Source organism: Sapajus apella, unplaced genomic scaffold, assembly GCF_009761245.1.
Source record: "Sapajus apella isolate SASKATOON/1434 unplaced genomic scaffold, GSC_monkey_1.0 scaffold71, whole genome shotgun sequence".
Lineage (NCBI taxonomy): Eukaryota > Metazoa > Chordata > Mammalia > Primates > Cebidae > Sapajus > Sapajus apella.
In genome coordinates, this window is record NW_022437011.1 from 554,688 (window position 1) to 570,443 (window position 15,756).

The following is a 15,756-nucleotide window of genomic DNA, read 5'->3' on the forward strand; positions in this document are numbered from 1 at the left end:
GGATGGAGTACAGTAGCACAATCATAACTCACTGCAGCCTTGAACCTCTGGGCTCAAGTGATCTTCCTGCCTCAACCTCCTGAGAAACTAGGACTACAGGTGCACACCACCATGCCTGGCTAGACTCAGGGTATTTAAAATTAAAATAATATTGCTATTTTTTATTGAGTGTTTACGTACTGGGCTGTAGGCTAAGCATTTATATACATCATTTAACTTTAAAACCACCCTGTAATTTCTAGGTTATTGTTATTCCCATTATATTCCTGAATAAACTGAGTCTTAAAGATTCAGTCTCATTAAATCTTGCCAGTTAGTGGAGGGGCCCGAATTAGTTCTATCAGATTCCGGAGTTTCATACTCTCCAAACCATGACACGAGTCCCAGAATGCTAGGCTAAAAATGATCTTTCAGATCAGAGGGGACCATTAGGTCTGGAAAAGACCTGAAAGAGCACACAGTTCAACCTTGTCATTGCACAGATGAAGAAACTGAGCTCAGAGAGGTGATTTGGCCAAAGCAGCACAGTGAGCAAAGGAGCTGAGCTGGGACCTCAGCCTCCTGACACCAGGTTCCAGTGCGCATCACCCTTCCTTCTGCTGCTGCAGGGAGCTGTGATCGCACCACTGCATTCTAGGCTGCAGTGCTCCTGGGAAATGAAGAGACGGGGGGCCTCAAGACACTGTGGGGGAGTTAAAAGTTTTGCTGAGATGGAAGGAAATGTCCATACCTGAAATGACACAGATGAGCAGGAAACAGGCCAAGAGGCAGAGGGCTCTGGGGTCCATGGCGGAGCAATTAAGAGCCAAGATGCGGATGTTGGCAGCAGGGAATGCAGGAGAGAAACTGTTGGGGCCCCGGGGTGTGCGCAGGGAAGTGGCCAGGGACCCCTACGCATGGGAGGGACGGGACCTGATTTCAAAAGCAAATCAAAGTCCCGATTTCAAAAGCCAAACAAAATTCCTTTCTCTGGATTCCCCCTACCAAGGTAAATGCAGCTAGTCAGAGTCCTGCTCAGGAAAAAAAACAGTCCTGCAGCCAGGAGAGGAGGGTCCCAAGGGCAGACAGGGATGGGCAGCAGCTGGAGGGGCCATTGAAGGTCACAGGAAGGGGGTGCTGAAGGACAGACAGATGAGAGGACAAAACAGGTGAGTGGAGCTACGAAGGTGCTGAGGCTTAAACTGGCCTTAAAGCTGTGGGGTTGTCTGCTTTCGCACAGCTGGCGAGCTAAGAATGCTTTTAACATTTCTAAATGGTTGAAAAAAATTAAAATCTGGTAACAAGTGAAAATTGTATGAAATTCAGATTTCAATGTCTATGAATAAAGTTTTATTGGAACACAGCCACACTCATTCCTGCACGTTCTGTCTATGGCTGCTTTTGTGCTACGACAGCAGAATGGAAGAGTTGGAACGGAGACTGTGTGCCCCAACGAGTCTAAAATATTTATTACTTACATTATTATGGAAAATGTTTGTTGACATTTGCGCTAAAGTATGGTATTTCTAGAAAATGATTTCACTTAAATAATTCAGAAATACAGTTCATTCTCAAAAAAAACAGATAAGGCTTAAGTTCCATTTGACCAACCCATCACTCCCCGTCCCAACACACAAGGCCATCCCCACCTCTACTCAGAAGTTAGCACCCTGGGGTGTTTCCTTTCAGAGCTTTTTCTGCATTTATATATGTATATGTGTATCTATAGAAAAATACAGGTTTTCATGAGTTCTTCTTTCTGTAAATGGTTTTACACTATATATACTTTTTAAATTTTGCATTTTTTTTTTTTTTTGAGACGGAGTTTTGCTCTTGTTACCCAGGCTGGAGTGCAATGGCGCGATCTCGGCTCACCGCAACCTCCGCCTCCCGGGTTCAGGCAATTCTCCTGCCTCAGCCTCCTGAGTCGCTGGGATTACAGGCACGCGCCACCATGCCCAGCTAATTTTTTTTGTATTTTTAGTAGAGACGGGGTTTCACCATGTTGACCAGGATGGTCTCGATCTCTTGACCTCGTGATCCACCCGCCTCAGCCTCCCACAGTGCTGGGATTACAGGCTTGGGCCACCGCGCCCGGCCAATTTGCATTTATTTTTTTAACTCAACAATGTGCTTTGGTGCCCTATACAGACCTACCTTTATTCCTCCCCCACCCCCCACCCCCTTTTCTTTTTTTGGAACAGTGTTTCACCATGCTACCCAGGCTGGAGTGCAGTGATGCAATCACAGCTCACTGCAGCCTCAGTCTCCTGGGCTCAAGCGATCCTCCCACAGCAGTCTCCTGAGTATTGGGACCAAGAGTGCACCGCCACCAGGCCTGGCTTTTTTTCTTTTTTTTTGTAGCAACGGAGTCTCACTATGTTGCCCAGGCTGTTGCCCAGGCTGGTCTCAAACTCCTGGTCTCAACCTTCACTGTTTTTTAAATGCTGCCTTGTACTCCATGGCTGGGCTTCAGCACAGTTTATCTATTCCCTTGCCAAAGGAAATTTAGATTGTTTCAATTTTTTTTTTTTTTTTTTTTTTTTTTTGCTACTGGAAACAATACTGTAAAATGCAAAAGTTAGCATTTCGAGGCTCAAATAGCTACATTTTCCTTGAAGAAAATGTTTATTAAATGAAAGAATGGCATTCAATCCAAACAGCCTCTTCTCATTAGGTCCTAGTTTCGCCGCCTGTTCAAGAAGGGTGTTGGACACCTAGAGTTCTGGGCTTCCAGGCTTTTAACATTCTTTTTTCAGTGACTGAGTCCACTGAAAAGGAGGGGAAGGGCTTTGAGAGGTGATTGCTTAGCCTTAAGAATCTCAAGGAAGACCAGGCGTGGTGGCTCACGCCTGTAATCCCAGCACTTTGGGAGGCAGAGGTGGGCAGATCACGAGGTCAAGAAATCAAGACCACCCTGGCCAACATGGTGAAATCCCATCTCTACTAAAAATACGAAAATTAGCTGGACGTGGTGGCACACGCCTGTAGTCCCAGCTACTCGGGAGGCTGAGGCAGAAGAATTGCTTGAACCTGGGAGCCAGAGGTTGCAGTGAGCTGAGATCGAGCCACTGCACTCCAGCCTGGTGACAGGGCAAGACTCCGTCTCCAAAAAAAAAAAAAAAGAATCTCAAGGAAACGTGCTGGGAGCTTGGCAGGCCACACCTTGAACCCAAGTTCTAGCTGATGGCTTCCCAGGGCAGAGATTCCATAAGAAGAGTATCCACATGTCCTAGATAATGTTCATGTGGGACCTGCCCAAGGCACCTGTGCCCTTGAGCCCAAGGTCCTGGGTCCAAACTGTGAACTGTTGTCTGATCTCAGAGCACCCTGTTCCTCTCCATCCTACAGCACTTATCATGGTTTGTAATTTTATGAGAATTTGTGTGATTGAGTCACAAATGTCCATCTCCAGGGTCCTAGGCTCTGAGCTCTCCAAAAGCTGGGATCAGGTCTGCTCTGCTCACATGTTGTCCCCAGTGCCTCAGCACAGTGCCTGGCACTTTGTGAGCACTAAACAAATATGTGCTGTGAATGAATTGCTGCTGCAGGCTGGTTTCAATAGCAAAGACGTGGCTCAGCCTTCTCTTCTCATCCAAGACATCCCAAAGAGGCCAATAATGGAGGGGTGGGACAGTGAGCGGGCAGGGCACACACAGTCCAGGCAGCATCATGAAATTGGAAAGTTCACTCCTTTCCCAGGTGTCAACCTTGAGGTAGGGCAGGTGGTGGGGAGTGTTTGAAGACGACCTTGGGAGTAAACACCCATGGAATCTTTGAGTTGTAGAATTCATTAATTCACTTATTTTTCATTCATCTAATAGTTATTATCTACTTGACCAAGCAGCAGAAACATAACGAAGACAGGCATTAACCAAAATCACATAAATAAAAATTTAATTACTGATTAAGGTCTGAATGATCATGGAAAGAAGTAGGATTTTAAGAGAGGCAATGGGAAGGGTACGTAAAGGGCCCTTGAGGGCGGTGGCTCGTGCCTGTAATCCTAGAACTTTGGGAGGATGAGGCAGGCAGATCACTTAAGCTCAGGAGTTCAAGGCCAGCCTGGGCAACATGGCAAAACCCCATCTCTGCCAATAAATAAATAAACAAAAATTAAGTAAATAAAAAGGACAGTGGAGGGCTGGGCGTCGTGGCTCACAGCTATAATCCCTGCACTTCGAGAAGCCAAGACAAGCAGATTGTTTGAGCCCCTGAGGTGAAGACCATCCTGGGCAACATAGCAAAACCCCATCTCTACAAAAAATACAAACATTAGCTGGGTGTGGTGTCACACGCCTGTAGTCTCAGCTCCTCAGGAGGCTGAGGTAGGAGGATTGTTTGAGCCCAGGAGATGGAGGTTGATCGTGCCACTGCTCTCCAGACTGGGCAACAGAGTGAGACCCTGTCTCATAAAAAGATAATAATAAAACAAAAATAAAAGACGTTGGAGGATGAATTAGGAAGGAATTTCTGAGAAGTGCTATTTAAGGTGAAATGTGCACTAAGAGCTAGTGAGGCAAACTCTTCCAGTCTTAGAAGAACTTTCATTCCATGCAGAGGGAATAACTTGTGCAAATAGAACCCTTCAGTAGAATTTTGAATGAGTTATAGAACTGTGGAATTCTAGAAAGAGGACCTCAGAGTCATAGAATCTTGAAACAGACTCTTCAACCAGCAAAGGGACTCTTAGATTGTTAGAGACTCAAAATCATCATGTATAAACACAAAAAGAATCTTAAGAGATAATTCATTTTCATTCCCCTCTCTGTACATACAGAAACAAACAAAACTCAAGAGCAAGGTAATAGAACCCAGCTAGAACTAGTTCTCACCTCTTATGAACAGGCCGGGACTTCATCCGTCAGATTAATAGTCATGTTCGTATTTATTCTCATTATTATGTGCCAGTTGCTGCTAAATAATTTGTTGTCCTATCAGTGCATTCCAATAACAATCTTGCAAGGTGTACACTTTTATGATACCCATTATTATAACTGAGCTAGCAGAAGCTCCGACAAAAAACAAATAAATGATCCATAGTCACTGAACTAGAATATGGTGGAACCAGAAGCCCAGGGCTTTTTCGTTCATTTTCTTTTAAATTTAAAGGCTGTACCATAAAACACTGTGCGACCCTGCTTTTTCTAATTGCAGCTGTTTTCAAGCCTGTTCTTCTTACAGTGGACCCTGCCATCATACAACTTGGGCTCCTGTTGCTGAGACCTCATAGTAGAAAAGAATCTGTTTCATGCCAATAGGTAGAATCTCCTTATTTTCTCTCTTACAAAAACAAACAATCCTCAACCCTTATGGAGGAATTCCAGACACTGAGAGACGTCTTAGGGGACTTTCTTGTGGAGGAGGGGGGTGTTCCAGGTAGTCATTTGAACAGACCCTCACTAGAGGGTCCCTTCCTCTAGTGAGCTTAAAGTGAAACCCGTCTCTGGGAACGCACACCCTCTCCTGACGGAAGCCAGGCCGAGCTGGAACTTGCCAGCAGGTGGCAATATCTGACCATTTCCAGCTTCCCCAGAGGGCAATTGGGAGATCTTGAACTTTCTTCTCCTATAATCAGAGAAACTACATCCCTGACAAGGGAAGTGAGAAAATCTGGACTCTCAGTCCATCGTTCCAGCCCAAATCACAGCATCATGCCATCTCCCTTACAGACACCTGTAGACGGGCCACTCCACAGAGGAAGGGGCCTGGGAAGTGCCAAAAAGATGATGTCATCTTCACGTGTTTCCAGCCGATGTTTGCTTCCTTCCAGCGTTTGTTTCCACCTAAAAGCAAGGCTATATGACACTGGCTTGCTTGCAATTTCACAGCTTCCGGAGGTGTAGGTTTTTTCCTTTTGCACTTAAAAAATACAATGTTGCTACAGGTAGGGGAAGGTAAACTGGTATAACAGCTATGGAAAACAGTATGGAGATTCCTTAAAGAACTAAAAATAGAACTGCCGTTTGGTCCAGCAATCCCACTATGGGTATCTACTCAGAGGAAAAAAAGTCATTATATGTAAAAGACACTTGCACACACGTTTATAGCAGCACAGTTCGCAATTGCAAAAAATATGGAAGCAGCCTAAATGTCCATCAACCAAGTAGATTAAGAAAACGTGTATACACCATGGAATACTACTCAGCCATAAAGAGGAATGAAATAATAGCATCCGCAACAACCTGGATTGGAGTTGGAGACCATTATTCTAAGTGAAGCAACTCAGGAAGAGAAAACCAAATATCATATGTGCTCACTTATAAGTGGGAGCTAAGCTGTGAGAACACAAAGACATAAGATTGATATATAATGGACTTTGCTGACTCTGGGTGATGGAGGAGGGATAAAAGACTACACATTAGGTACAGTGTATGCCACTTGGGTGACAGGCGCACTAAAATTTCAGAAATTACCACCAACTAACTTATCCATGTAACAAAAAACCACCTGTTCCCCAAAAACTATTTTTAAAAAATTTAAATACAGTGTTGGATAGTGAGACCTCATCTCTTTGAAAAAATGAAACAAATTATCTGCATGTGGTGGTGCACCCTGTAGTCCCAGCTACTCAGTAGGCTAAAGCGGCAGGATAGCTTGAGCCCAGGAGGTTGAAGCTGAAATGATCAGAGATCATGCTACTGCTCCAGGATGGAGGTCAGAATGAGACCCTGTTAAAAAAAAAAAAAAAAAAAAAAAAAAAAAGGCCGGACTTGATGGCTCATGCGTTTATTCCCAGCACTTTGGGAGGCCGAGGTGGGCAGATCACCTGAGGTCAGGAGTTCAAGACCAGCCTGACCGTTATGGAGAAACCCCATCTTTACTAAAAATACAAAATTAGCCAGGTGTGGTGGTGCATGCCTGTAATCCCAGGAGGGTAATCCTCAGGAGGCTGAGGCAAGAGAATTGCTTGAACCCAAGAGGCAGAGGCTGGAGTGAGCTAAGATTGTGCCATTCCACTACAGCCTGGGCAACAAGAGCAAAACTCCATGTCAAAAAAAGAAAAGAAAATGTTGGCATGTGGCTCACATTATACCAATGCTGGTGTAATCCCAGCATTTTGGGAGGCTGAGGCAGGAGGATGGCTTGAGCCCAGACCAGCCTAGGCAAGATGGTGACACGCCATCTCTACAAAAAATACAAAAATTAGCTGGGCATGGTGGCACATGCCTGTAGTCCCAGCTACTTGCGAGGCTGAGGTGAGAGGATCACCTGAGCCTGGGAAGGTCAAGGCTGCAGTTGAGCTGTGATCACACCACCTCACTCCAGAGCGAAGGCAGACCCTGTCTCCAACAACAACAACAACAAAACAGTGTTGGGCCTGCAGCTTCCTCTGTATTTTAAATTATTTTCTTAGGATTGAGTCCTATACCTGATGATTAGCTCAAAGAGAATGAGCAGTATATTAGTCTGTATTCCTACCTGCTGCTGAAGCGCAGGAATTAAGGCCCTCGGCTCTGCAGTCAAGGGAATCTGGCTTTCAATCCTGCCTCAGTCACCTAGGCTGAATTTGGGCAAAGACCAAAAATTTCAGATCACTGAAATTTTACTTTTATTGCAAATTAAGAAAACAATACCTTTACTTTTTTTGCAAATTAAGAATACAAACAGCCCTAACACTTGTACACTCCTTCCCATTCTCTCTCCAAACATTGCTGCAGGAATTCTCCTTTCTCTCTCTCCAGCAATTTTTCACTCTTTTTTTTTTTTAAGATGGAGTCTTGATCTTGTCGCCCAGGCTGGAGTGCAATGGTGCGATCATGGCTCACTGCAACCTCCACCTTCCAGGTTCGAGCAATTCTCAAGGTGCCTGCAACCACCCTCAGCTAAATTTTGTATTTTTAGTGGAGATGGGGTTTCACTATGTTGGCCAGGCTAGTCTCAAACTCCTGACCTCAGGTGATCTGCCCACCTCAGCATCCCAAGCTGCTGGGATTACAGGCGTGAGTCACCACGCCCTGGTCAATTTTTAATTTTTTATCTGATAATTCCCACCAGCATACAAATATGCTGTTATGTCTTCCATCTTTAAAAAAATCAAACAAAAAATAAATAAATAAATAAATAAAATAAAAATTAAAAAAATTAAAAAATCAAACAAATACCCTTCCCTTGACATCAATTCCCTTGCCAGACACTGCCTCATTCCCTTGCTGGCCTTTGCAGCAAAACTCCTGGAATAAGTAGTTTACACTTATTATCTTATACCCGTTCCTATGAGACTTTTACCTCCATCATTCTGCAATTCACTGCAAGAGATATGTTGACTTTCACATTGCTCAATCCAATGATAGATGCATAGACCCTGTCCTACCTAGCCTTAAAGCAGCATTTGACATAACTGATCACTCCCTTATTTTTCACTTGGCTTTCACATTCTCCTGGGGTAGTTTCCTCCCACCTTACTACAATATTCTTCCCGGGCACTTTTGCTGAATTCTTTCCTTCTCCCCAACTCTTTTTTAAAATTTATTTTATTTTATTTTATTGAGAGTCTCACTCTGTCTCCCAGGCTGGAGAGCAATGGCACCATCTCAGCTCACTGCAATCTCCACCTCCTGGGTTCAAGTGATTCTCCTACCTCCGCCTCCCAAGTAGCTGGGATTACAGCATGCGCCACCAGGCCCAGCTAATTTTTTGTGTTTTTAGTAGAGATCGGGTTTAGCTATTTTGGTCAGGCTGGTCTTGAACTCCTGCTCTCAAGTGATTCACCCACTTCAGCCTCCCAAAGTGCTGAAATGACTAGCATGCGCCACCGGGCCTGGCCTCTCCCCAACTCGTAACATAAGAGTCTCAGACTTGATCTTTAGTGTCATGGGTGATCAGCAACTATTTGGGGCTGGTACAGGCAGAAAGAATTATCAAGGTAGTTGTAGGTAAAGAAAGGCAGATTTATTAGAGAAAGAATGAAAATACGTTGCGAAGGTACAACGGACAAATTAGCAAAACAGAAGCTAACTGCTAGAAAACAAAGGCTTGCTGGGAAGTGTGTAGGATAATGCTTGTGCTGTGTGCCGAAGAGGGCTTCGTGCAGTACCAATAACACCAAGAGTACAGACAGCTTGCATGTATTTTTCTATCAACCGAGGGTCTAGTGATAGCTCGGTGCAGATAAGATCGTGAGTTATTCGCACAGGAGGGCTAGGCGTCCTGGACCATGAAGGCAGACTTACAGCTTATCTGCTTTCTCTTTTTGTTTTCCTTTGATCCCGCCAGCCTGACTCCCTTTCCTGAATTAGGACTAGATATTTAGTTCTCTTCTCCCTTGAGGATCTCTTCTCTTGAACTCCAGACTTGACTAGCCAACTGCCTATTTGACATCTCCTACTGGGTGTCTAATAGAATATTAAACAAACTGGTAAAAAAAAAAAAAAAAAAAAGTGAACTCCCGATCTTTTTCCCCACTTCTAACTCCAAAAATTGCTTTCCCTGCAGCCTTGCTCATTTCAGTTGATAGTAACTCAATCCTTCCAGTGGCTCAGGCCAGGATCCTTGAAGTCATTCTTGACTCTCTTACCTCACATCCGATTCTCCAGAAATCATGTTCAACCTTCAAATACATCCGGTCTCCAACCACTTCCCCCGCCTGCATTTATACCAGCCTGGCTGAGCCACCATCATCTCTTGCCTGGGTTATTGCAAAATCTCCTAGCAGATCCCCTTCTTCTACTCTTCCCCTCAATGGTATTTGGCATTCTCAACACAAGAGTCTTCAGTGATCTTTTAAAAAATATGTCTTGGCCAGGTGCAGTGGCTCACACCTGTAATCCCAGCACTTTGGGAGGCCATGACAAGTAGATCACCTGAGGTCAGGAGTTCAAAACCAGCCTGGCCAACATGATGAAGCCCCAGCTCTACTAAAAAATACAAAAATTAGCTAGGCATGGTGGCAGGCGTCTGTAATCCTAGCTATTCGGGAGGCTGAGCTCAGCAGGGAGAATTGCTTGAACCCGGGAAGCAGCGGCTGCTGTGAGCTGAGATGGCGCCACTGCACTCCAACAGAGCAAGACTCCATCTCAAAAAAAAAAAAGTCTTATCCAGAATATATAAAGAATTCATATAACTTAACAACGAAGGAGACAAACAACCCAGTTAAAAAATGAGCAAAGGGAAATGCAAATCGAAACCACAATTATTTCATAATGACTAGAGCACAAATTTTTTGTTTTTTTGGGGTTTTTTTTTTGAGGCAGGGTCTCACTCTGTGGCCCAGGCTGGAGTGCAGTGGTGAGATCATGGCTCAATGCAGTCTTGACCTTCAGCCTCAAGGGAGACTCCCACTTCAGCCTCTTCAGTAGCTGGGATTACGAGCATGCGCCACTACACCAGCTAATTTTTTGTAGAGATGGGGTTTCGCCATGTTGTCCAGGCTGGTCTTGAACTCCTAGGCTGAAGTGATCCATCCACTCAGCCCTCCCAAAGTATTGGCATTACAGGTATGGGCCACTGTGCCTCACCAGGTACAACTTTTTAAAAAATAAAATACAAGCGTTGGCAGGGATATGGAGAAATTAAAAGCCTCATACATGACATGGTTGGTGGGAATATAAAATGTTGCAGCCACTCTGAAAAAAGTTTGGCAGTTCTTCAAAAAGTTAAATGTAGAATTGCTATATGACCCAGCGATTTCATTCCTAGGTAAATATACAACGACAATTGAAAACAGGTACTCAAATAAGTATTTGTACACAAATATTCATTAGCAGCACTATTCACAATTGCCAAAAAGGGGAAACAAAGCACTATCCATCAACAGATGGATGAATAAACAAAATATGGTGTACTTATACAATGGAATATTATTCAGCCACAAAAAGGAATGGAGTTCTGGGCCGGGTGCAGTGGCACACACCTGTAATCCTAGCACTTTGGGAGGCCAAGGCAGGTGGATCACCTGAGGTCAGGAGTTCGAGACCAACCTGACTCACATGGTGAAACAGCATCTCTACTAAAAAAAAAAAAAAAAAATTAGCCGGATGTGATGATGCATGCCTGTAATCCCAGCTACTAAGGTGGCTGAGGAGAAGAATCGCTTGATTCCTGGAGGTGGAAGGCAAGAGTTTGCAGTGAGCCGAGATCCCACCATTGCCCTCCATCCAGCCTGGGCAACAAAAGCGAAACTCCATCTAAAAAAGAAAAAAGAAAAAAAAAGCAATGACGTGCTGAAACATGCTACAGTGTGTATGAACTTCAAAAACGTCACATGAAAGAACTCAAACACAAAAAGCCGCATATCATATGATTCCATTTATATGAAATATCCAGAATAGGCACATCCATAGAGGCAGAATGCACATTGGTGGTTGCCAGAGACTAGGGGTAAGGGAAAGTCGGGAGTCACTGCTTAATTGGTATAGGGTTTTCTTTTTCCCTAATGAGAACGTTTTGGAACTAGATAGAGGTGGTGGATGCACAACATTGTGACTGTACAAAATGCCACTGAATTGTTCACTTTAAAATGGTTAATTTTATGTTATGTGGATTTCACTTACCCAAAAATAGTAATGTCCTTCCTTTGCTCAACATCCTGCAATGGCTCCCCAGTTGACTCAGAGTCAAAGACGGAGTGCCTACAAAGGCCCCAGAGGTCTCACCTGACTGGGTCCCTCTTATCTCTCCTCTCCCTCCGGAGGCTCACTCCACGCCAGCCACACTGGCCCCCTTGCTGATCCTCCGAGGCGCCAGTTCGCCTACTGGGAGGGCATTTGCTCCAGCAGTTTCCTCTGCCTGGAACACTCCTTCTGCAAGTATCTGTCTAGTTCTGTTCTCCTCCTTACAAATCCCCGGGGGACAATAATTCTCAATTTCCTCCGTATTCTCAGAGTTTATCAGTTTTTCATGTTCTAGCGCGGGATTATGACTGCTAGTCTTCCTGTCTGCCTTCCCCGGCTTCCCAGAGCACGACGGAGCATGCCTGCGCAATCCACTAGCTATGTGACCTGCGTCCAGGAACTGAACTGGGCTGTCCTCCTGAAAGTGGGTAAATAATGTCACCGACCTGATGAGGCTGTTGAGGCACGGAATCAGGCATATAAAGTGCCCCTGGCAAACCTCAATTTTCTGTTTCTTGACAAAGCTTTAGCGAGTTGTAAGAAATTTGCGGGAAAGTGTCCAGAACCGTGAGTCAGGAGCCCTGACTTCTAGCCCTGAAGGGCCACGTGACCTTGGCGAAAGCCCCTACCCCTTCTCGGTCTCAGGTCCAGGGGCTGGGAACTGACGAGGTTCTCCCAGCGGGCCCCTAGGGCTGGTGACATTCTAAGATGCCATGCGCGAAGGAGCAGGAGTGATGGGGTGGAGGAGGAAGGCGGGCGCCCTGGATTGGCTCCTGCGCGCCACGTGTCCGGCCAGGAGCCTGCGGCTGTCTTCCCGGCCCGCCCCGCGCTGCGGCTGATGCTGGGCTAACGGGCTCCCATCCAGCGAGCGCCGCGTCCTCGAGCCAGTGCGCCCGTGCGTCCGTCCGCGACCCAAGGCCTCCGCCGCGCGGTGAGTGGGCTGAGGTTGGAGAGGGGAGTCGCCCTGGAAACCCCCCTCCCGGGGGCCGCAGGGAAGCAAGCAATAAATGCACAGTCACCAGCTAATCGGTGCCCCCCACCGGGAGCGAGGTTGGGAGGGCGCGGTAACCCGAGAGTGTCGCGGACTGGGTGTGTCTGGGGAGCGCAGCAGGGCAAATCTGGAGACTGGGCGGAGAGGCGCGGGCGGAGGGTGCCCTGGCTGGGGGAGGGGAGGGGACAGGAAAAGAGGGGAGGGGAGTCCTGGCGCTGCAGCGGGTCTGGTCGAGGGCAGGGGGCGCTGGAGCTGCGCCAGTGGCTGGTCTTGCTGGCCTTAACTTGGGGGGCTCAAGAGACTTTGAAGGTCCGGGGTTTGGGGCAGCTGGACGCCATTCGAAGGACCCTCAGAGAAGGGTGTGGCTGAGACCCAAGACTGAGAGCAGGAAGCATTAGACCCTCCAGCTGCTTATAAAAACCTGTGTGTGGTATCCGGGGAGGACGTACGGCCGTCCAAACTTCCGGGCTCCATGGACCCCATCCCCTTTGGGTCATTGCTTGTCTATGAATGGAGTCTCCCAACGGGGTTCCGAGGCCTCCCATGGTGAGGCCGGGGCACTACCCTTCTTTCTGCTTCCCTTAAGCGGTCTAGGCCTTCCCAACGTTTGGGGGCTTCATATGATTCCCCATATACCAGCATGGAGGCAAAATACCCCTGAATCAGAATCCCAGCCCCTCTTGCAGTGTGACCTTGAGCCGGTGGCTTTCCCTCTCTGAGCCTGGATTTCCTCCTCCAAGTCCATAGTTGAGAAACCCCGTCTCTTTCAAAGGAAACAATGGCTTTGAAAATTGATTTATTTGTCATCTGCAAAGAATAATTGCAGGTTTGGGAATCTTGATAGGTTTAGGAAGCCTGGCACAACCGTTGTAGGCCCTACAAGGGGAAGGGACAGGAGGTCCTTTGGGAAAACTAATCTGACCGTGGCTTCCTCCCCCTTCCTTCTTTCCCTAGATTCTAGTGGGTCTTCTCTGACAATTCCAAATTTGGACATATGGATCCTGGGTTTGTGAAAGGACTCTGGTTTCCCCCCCAAGAGTCCGCCCTTTTCCCTCCATTATTCTTTCCCTCTTGTCCAAAACATGCTTGGAATTGCTCCCACTGACCCAGCCGGGATATCCTGACCTGCTTAGCCCTTCGTGGTGAAGTGAATGACCGCCCCAGTTTCAGCCCCTGTGGACCCTGACCTTCTAGCAGGCAGGTCCTGAGCCATGCAGAGCACACTGGTCTGGGTCAGTGGCAAGCCGGGTTACTGTCCAGGTGTGCTGGGGCTTCTTGAGCAAGCCCTTTTCACCAGGCCTTTGTGTCCCATCTGGAGCAAAGTCGGCTGAGCTGGCTGCCACTTCCAAGGCAGACATTCTAGGATTCAACTGTTCTAAGATTTAGGATTCTGGGAGTTGGGTGGGGCCGGGTAGGGCGGGAGGCAGAGGCTGTCATCCCCCTCTGCAGCTGTGGCAATCACTCATCCATCTTTCTTTGCCTTATCTACCCTTTGTTCCTAAGGCTGCCTCTGCCGAGATACAGAAAATATTTGCAGTTTCTGGATAAGGGCCACAGCTGTTGCTGGGGCAAAATGTAGATGTGAGCGTGCAGAGGAGAAGCCAGCAAAGCCGAAGGCCTGGGCTCTTGAGGGGCCAGGCGGGGGAGACTGCGGTGCTGGGTAGCTGCCAGTGACTGGCACATCTGCACTGCAGCACCCAGAGGGAGCCCTGGGCTGCCAGGGTCCAGCCTCAGACCCAGGCCCTGCCCTGCCACTAACCAGCTAGGTTCCCTGGGCAAGCCTACTACCCCTCTGAGGCTTAGCCCCTTCCTCTCTGCAGGGATAGGACATGGACCCAGGACACCCCACTGGTATCAATAAAATAGGTTGGGTCTGAATGATTCTTGCTGAATGATTCTAGGATTTTCTGGGGAGGCCCCGTGGAGTCACCGACCTCACCCCACCCAGCCTCTCCAGCATACTTCCTGGGTGGTGACAAAGCACAGGATGTGGTCTCTACCACGATTCCTGAGCATGCATGTACCCCTGCCAATAGAGGAGAGGGAGTCGGAGGGGTGTCTTTATGCCTATAAACTTACCTTGAAATCCAGCCTCATTCCCTTTCCTCCTGGAGCTGAGAAGCCCCCACAGAGCCTGGCTGTGGAGGAGCAACTGTGTATAGGTTCCTTGGATGTCCTGGCTATCTGCAAAATGAGGATGAGACTGATACCTTCATGAGGCTGTAAGATGGCAGATGTGAAAGTGCTGCTGTTGTCTCAAAGGGGTGTGGTGCTTGAGAAGGCAGGCCACCTGAGCCTCAGGTTCCTCTTCTGAAAAACACATGTCCTGGTGCTCCTTAAATGATAGCAATAAAATGGTATCCACTATTATTTCTTGAACCCTTGCAACTTGCCAGGCCTCGGCTGAACCCTTGATGTGTTTGATGCTGTTATTTCGCAGATGGAGACACTCCGGCCCTCAAAAGTTTAAGGAAGAAATAATCATGACAAACACTTATCCAATGTAGTGCTTCCTGTGTGCCAGGTCCTCTTCTAAGCACTAGACTTGTCTTAATTTTTTTCATCCTCCTCATAACTCCCATGAGGGAGTAGCTATTTTTATCCCACCATTTTTTAAAAAAATACATATGAAACAGGCCCAGAGAGGTTCAATACTTGCACAACACCATGCAGCTACTAAGTATCACCCTCCGGCTTCAGCCTCAGGCAGTCTGGCTCCAGCCTGTGTACTGTGAGACACTACTTTGCTGCCTCTCACAAAAGTGACCTGAGCTGAGGTTCAAGCTGAGTTTGGACCAGTCCACTCCTGAGGCAGACAGATGAGCTCCTGGGGCCTTGTCCTGAGAAATGGTAAACCCACAGTGGTTGACCAAAGCCAGTCAGATCAAGGTGGTTTTGGAGGACCCAAGGGAGAAATACCTTCTGGCTTGTTAGAAAAGGTGGCATTTGAATCCAGCAGATAACAGTGGTGCTCAGCCTCCTTGGCTGCACGTTAAAATCACCTAGGAAAGTTTTTAGAAATTACCAAAGCCCAGGCCTCACCCCAGCAGTCGAGTCAGCCATCTCTAAGGGTTGACCTTAAATCTTCGGTAATTTTGAAAAATTCCCCAGGTTATATTAATGAAGCTAGAATTGAGAAGCATTGATATAGATTCTAGAAAGCTGGATAAAAAAGTTGTTGGTGGAAGGCATTCCTGGTTTAGCAGGGGAGAGAGGGTGAAGTGGAAGGTGGTG

At 47.0% G+C, this 15,756-nt stretch overlaps 1 protein-coding gene across 2 annotated transcripts in view; it reads left to right on the forward strand.

Annotated features, from left to right (window-relative positions):
• Positions 1–12,265: 12,265 nt before the first annotated feature.
• Positions 12,266–15,756, forward strand: part of ANXA6 (annexin A6) — a 58,953-nt gene continuing 55,462 nt past the window's right edge. For both annotated transcript variants that reach the window (XM_032250159.1, XM_032250160.1), the window contains exon 1: positions 12,266–12,462. The gene's annotated coding sequence lies outside the window, so the exon portion shown is untranslated. The remainder of the gene's footprint in view (positions 12,463–15,756) is intronic.